The following is a 6,374-nucleotide window of genomic DNA, read 5'->3' as shown; positions in this document are numbered from 1 at the left end:
AACTATGTATCTGAAAAAACAACTTCCCTGAAAATTACAAAGCCGAAAAACGTAATTCAAATTCATCCTCAGAAACTTCCTCACGAAATAGGCGAAAATTTTTCCGATAATTTTCCCTCTTACAAAATCGAACATGAAGTTCATGAAAGCCGCAGTCGCCCCAAAACAGTCCAAAAACAATACACTTTCAACCACGCGGCAACTAGCAGATCCTGAAAGCAACAGGCCCTGTAAAAAGCGCGCGCCCAGATGATCGATTTCATACCCATATACAGCTTAACACAGTCTTGATAGCTCGTCATTCCGGTGGCTCTACCAACGTCGAGGAGGACCTTCATAGACGCCAACGATGCGACGCCACTCAGAACGAGGATACTTATCCCCCACCAGAATCCTAAATCTTGCAATCTTGCATTTCCTCAACGCTAATGATTCCTACCCAGCATTGCAAAGGCCCAAGGCAAGCTCAAAATGCCCACACCAACAGCTGAGAATACCAATGTGAATACACACGCCCGCAGCGAACCTGAAATTGTCAAAAACTTAGAATTTCGTGGCGCGTGACGGATTCCTGTACCTGCATGAGAAGCTCCTTCACCACATGCATAGTGACTCTCGAGCTCCTCACAAATGCCATTCGATGTGATACTCATAAAACAGGGGGAAAAATCTGGTAAAAAAAACCCAGAAAAAAACGCATCGGTCATACTGATTCCTACACTTCGCTCAGCGTCTATCAAGAACAATATGTGAATCCTTCAACGCACGCGGAAAATTTCATGGAAATGAAAGCGATATTTCCCGAAAAAAACATCTAAAATTTCAAGAAAATTTCGTAAAATTCCATCCTCCCAATCACATACACAACAACAGAGTAAGTCACGAAAATTGGCTTGTTTGACGCTGCGCACACGCAAGATTTTCAAAGATACTTTTGGCGATGATGACGATACTAACTTCAGATACCTAACATACTCAGATGCATAAAACAAGTCAATACTAATCAAATTTATATAACATATACACCAACAATAACAACAGCTTCGCTCCGCCTAATTTCGTGGCGCAGTGACGCTACACCCAACTATCTCCATACTCTGTTTCGCCTTCCTACGCATATTCAAACCATTCCCTCCTTCATCCACCTGTCCAACCAGCCCAAGTAACATCTTGCAATCTTGACTCACTTGCATTTCCTCAACGCACCTCAACACCGTCACACGTTTCTCATTAGTAGGCAACCGTGGCGATACAATTCTCGCCACCTGTTTGCTCGAAATCATCTCAACATCTTTCAACGCTTCCTCCACCACCCGCGGCCTCATAGACGCGTCCATACTCGCACCACGCTCATGATGCAAACCGCGCGCGCCCTTGTAATCGATTTCATCTCCAGCTCGACTCTCCAGCTCTTTTATAAGCCCTTTGAGCTCCTCAACCCGATCCTTCAACCGACAGCATATCGCCGTATCAATCCAATCAGCTTCTGCATCTCCCAACAACGAATCTTCAGCGGTGGAAATTACCCCGCTCGAAAAATTCGCTTTTCTCAGTGCCAGAATGTACCGTTCTGTTGACAGAGACTTTTCCTCTTCTGAAGGCACCCCATCAAAATCAGCCATCCCAGAAACGCTCTCGGGAGGTGCATCAAATTTCACTCCGAACATTTCGACATCCAAACACCGTCGTTGCGACGACTCCGTGGTGTAGCAAAACCGTAGATTGATCAATTTCGCCGGCTCCGCACTGAGAAACAACAACAAAGTTGGCAAGTTGAAAATCAACGCTATTCTTCGAAAAAAGAAGAAGATCCAATTTGATTTCATAACGTGAATTCATAAAAAATGCAAGAAAATCCAAAAAAAGTGTTAAAACATACATGTGATACAAAATTGGTGAGAATTCAGATAGAAGTATTGTACACTGCATAGGAAAACCACTGAGACTTCCCTCACTCGGAATTCCCACATTGTCACATGTAGCTGACCATGTCCATATTCTCCAGCACTGCGCAATTATGAGAATTCAAACATCGTTTGATTGTTATAATTTCCTAATCAAAATTTTCTGCAATTTCTTCAACACACGTAGTCCACTCCCGTATTACCAATTATTTCCCTCGCTGCCCAGCAATCTCATATAGTTATGAAATCTTTCATATTCGCTCTCTCGCCGATTCGGCAAACTCCTTCCCCAAGACTCCTCATCAGCCTCATCCGCCCCCAACAACGACAGAAGATTCATCCCTAGCATGTTCATTTGTCCTCCAAAAAACTCATCTACTTTTTTATTATCATTATCAATAATCTCAAAAGATTCCCCTCCAACCACAAACACCGTATCAAACACTGCGGCCAATAATCTTCGCTGTGCGCTATAGAAAGGCTTCACTTTACGATGATGCGCCAATTCCGAGCGAACCGTTCGGCCTTGGATAAATCTATGTCGCCAACCGATATCGCATCTCCGCAATGCCAAGAAAATTACAAGCGATATCAACGCTAGTGTGGAGAGATGCAAAAGGATATACTCCCACCACCCTTGGAATGGATCTTCCCGTAGAAAAATGAGATACAGCAAATACAACAAAATTGTGTAGCACAGTAGACTGAAGACTTTCAAGACACTCAGATGTCCGCATAAACTCGCCGAGGTCAGACCGAACATCGCCATCAATACCGCAACTCCTTCATCGTATATTGCTGGTCCACGGTGCTCCGCATCATCTTTCCATCCAGTGAAAAATTCTATCAGAATCGCCGCTCGCTCCGAATCCAATAGTGTATAAAAAACGTGATGCATGATGAAAATAACAGCGCCAATTTCGACGAATTTTTGGAAACACACACACGCGCGTAATGTCCAATGAGCAACGCCGAGATAAACTAAACTAATGAGTAAATTCAATATAAAAAATTGACCAGCAACTCCCGGCCAAAATCTCGACACTGCTTGATCACGCGAGTCCATCAATGAGATGTATCGGAAAAAGAACAAGGCTATCAGTGCCACCAGACGCATCTGAAAAACCAAAGAAAAATCGCTTCGCTTCGCTTGCCGATGAGGCGGCATTATTGTGACGTTGAGATGGAATTTTCAGGCGAAAAACAAAAAAATTGGTTTCATCGACACAAATACTGTATTTGTCTCGAAAAATCCAGATATGAGAAAAAAATCAGAAAATCAGATACAGAAAAATATGTTTTTGTGGAAAAATATTTTATTTGTATTTTAGTACAAATCCAATTTTTTCCCATCAATTCTGTGAATAATTCATTTCTCCAAGCTTACACTGAATTTCCGCCAGAATTTCCTCCATTTCGAAAATAATTTTCCGCAAAATTTTTCAGGAAATTTCTGTGCGAGAACTTCCCACTCTTAGTATTACCATAGTCGCCGTCCGTAAGGAGTCCAGAAAGCCCCGATGGTCGTGTTTGAAAATATTATACTCTTTTTCAACACCCGCCGGTACGAATCTCGGAAACATTTTTTCGAGCAGCGTTTCCCTCGGCCACTCTTCGCGATAGTACTCCCATGGTTCAGGAAGTGCTCTAGCGGAGCGATCCGATTTATCTTTCTCATTTTCCCGCAGCAATAATGCACTTCTACTATTGACAGACGAGCTGTGCATCTGACTTGATATTTCTCGCGCGCCACGAGAACTCTCGAAGAGCTGCTCATGCGAGTCGGGCATGGGGGAAAAATCCTTAAAATTCCTGCCATCATCTCACGTCATCATCAATCCCCAGGGGGAACCCATTTTCATTTTTTCACATGAGTTTGTGATGTAAATGTCATCACATTAGGAACGACATTAACAAACTCTGAGAAAAGTTATTTCCAACTAGCCACGATTTCCATCCAACTTCTACGTTGAATCCCCTACACACAGTGCGGGCCAACTTGATATGCAAATGCGATAAATGCGCGTTTTTTCTTGAAATTGACGATAATCGTTCTGATACTTCGCATATACAATGTAAACAGTGCTACAAACACATACTGTGAGAAGCGTAGTCTTTTAAAGCTACGATAGAGAAAAGTTATCCATTATGATCTCCAACTCGCGCTCGCCCATTTGCATATCAAATTGGCACGCACTGTATATATCCTCTGTGACGATACTCATCCCTCCGCTTCGCTCCGCCGACACAATTATGTCATAGTTGATACAATATTAGCTGGCGTCTAGCCTAGATAATTTCTTCCCAAAAAAAAGATTCTACTCATGTTACGAAGCTCAGAGACACCTCTCCGAATCTCAAGTCAGTCTGAGCTAGTTCAGCGCACACGGAAAGATATTGCGAGATGTCCGTAGTTAGGCTCATATCATTGCCATGCGCGTCTTTTCTAAATTTGTCCTTCGAACAGATCCTGTCAAAGAAAGGATTCGCGAGAACTACGCAGCATTCATTGGATCATAAACCCACCATAAACCTGAAATCCTAATTCGGCACATTTCCTCAACAGAAATTTCGGAATACCGTTGCGAGAGCCGTGTCTCCACTTTTGTACTAAACCACTTTTGTACTAAACGATGATAGGTGAGCGATTTATACCGGGTCTGGACTTTTTCGCACGCAAACGATTAAGTTTTTTAGTGGGTAAAATATCCACTGTTGTACCAAATTCTGCACGTTTTTACTCACTTTATTTTTTCCAATAAAGAAATTTTTGACACCGGGTAAAACTTTACTTCCACTTCTGCACTAAATTTTTGGGATGCTTTTGCACGGGTTAAATTTTACGACTTGGGTTTTTTCACACGTCTTAAAACGACCTGCCTTCCGCTACTGTGAGTGAAGCCCTCACTGCGAGGAGAGCCGAGGACGTCCTGCGTCTAACGAAGAGTATACATGTCGCAATTTAACAAGTCTCAACGTATAACCTCATTCGGAATGAGGAATGAGTCATTCCTTGTAGACTACAAGGAATGACACCCTACACTTGTAGACTAAGTCTACAAGTGTAGACTCCTAAATTATGTCGTAATTATTACAGACCGTTGTGCGCTCCAGCGCAGTGTACGGAGACTCATGAACCATTATACGATTTCCCGGTGTTTGTACTTGACTGTATTAATCTGTTATTACTGTTATTGTATTGTGCGCCGTGACACCGGTGGCGTCACGTATTTCTGCATGCGTGCTGAGGCCTTACTCGGGCACTTGCCCAGTGCTCTTAAAGGTTAGACTGAGGACAGGAGTGAGCTAAGCTTCTCATTCTTACTGGCCTAGGACTTAGGCTACAGCTTAAGTTAGTACACTGTGTTGAGGTTTACTAGCCGCTAGTGGTTATACTTCGTACGTTAAGTAACGTAGTCAAAGCTATGGTTTCGGAAATCATCAATAGATTAGGCATTATGTTCACTAGTAACTGTGGTTTTGATACATAGCGGCAAGAGTTCTGATAAGGGTGCAGAGTCTGCACTGCAGACATAGCTAGTTGGGTCACCCAACTTGGGTGATCAATGAACGCTTATCATTGTCGTCCGATATTAAGGAATTATCTGTGGAATATTTAATTGACAACTACACTCTTAGAACTCTCATAAAAAACTTCAAACTCAGGTATTGAATTTCCCTTCGGGTGAGAATAATATGCTAGCTGGCGCGGGAAAGATTTCCGGAAACCTGCTATTTTCTTTCCTACTAATGCATGCAACCGAAAGGTATCTCATACTAGCTTCATCGAACACGGAAAGATGAAACCACTGGCGGTTAAAAAACCAGAGTTGAGTCTAGCGATAACAAAAACTCCGCATAAATTGCTCCCGTAACCCGAATTATTAAGTACACATTTTGAACCATACAGCTGGCGTAGGGCTTGTCCAAAAAACCCGAAGACATGACCGACATATTCATACTGTCCATCAAATACACCTGACCACCCACAACGGCAGATGCGGCATAGTGCCCACATGTCGGATCTAGAACGGGTTGGAGATAGAGCTCACGGCTTTCAGGATGCTATCAATGACGGCGAGAAGCCGAAGGGAGTTGTTCCCACCAATACGCCTCGAGCAGCTGTAACCTCACCCTGCCGACAGAGCATAGCCTTCCACATATCCACGATGTCATCAGGAATAGTACTTCCTTGAGTCAGGACCTCTGCTCAGTTTTCGACCTGACGGAGAGCTACTCGATCAACTATTTGCTATTTTTGTTCTAAGGCGAGCGCTATTCCATTTGGTTCAGAAGTGGTTTGAGAGTGGTACAAGCTCAATCAACTGGGTCAAATTTTCCACAAAAGGAACGATTTTAGCACAGAAGTGGTTCGCGGAGCGAAGCGCTTCCCGAAGGGAAGTTTTTAAAATAGGGGCGAGCGCTACTTGATTTGGTACAAAAGTGGATTAGTACAAAAGTGGCGTAATC

Source organism: Perkinsus marinus (genome assembly GCF_000006405.1).
Source record: "Perkinsus marinus ATCC 50983 genomic scaffold scf_1104296975114, whole genome shotgun sequence".
Taxonomy (NCBI): domain Eukaryota; phylum Perkinsozoa; order Perkinsida; family Perkinsidae; genus Perkinsus; species Perkinsus marinus.
This window is presented reverse-complemented; position numbering follows the sequence as displayed.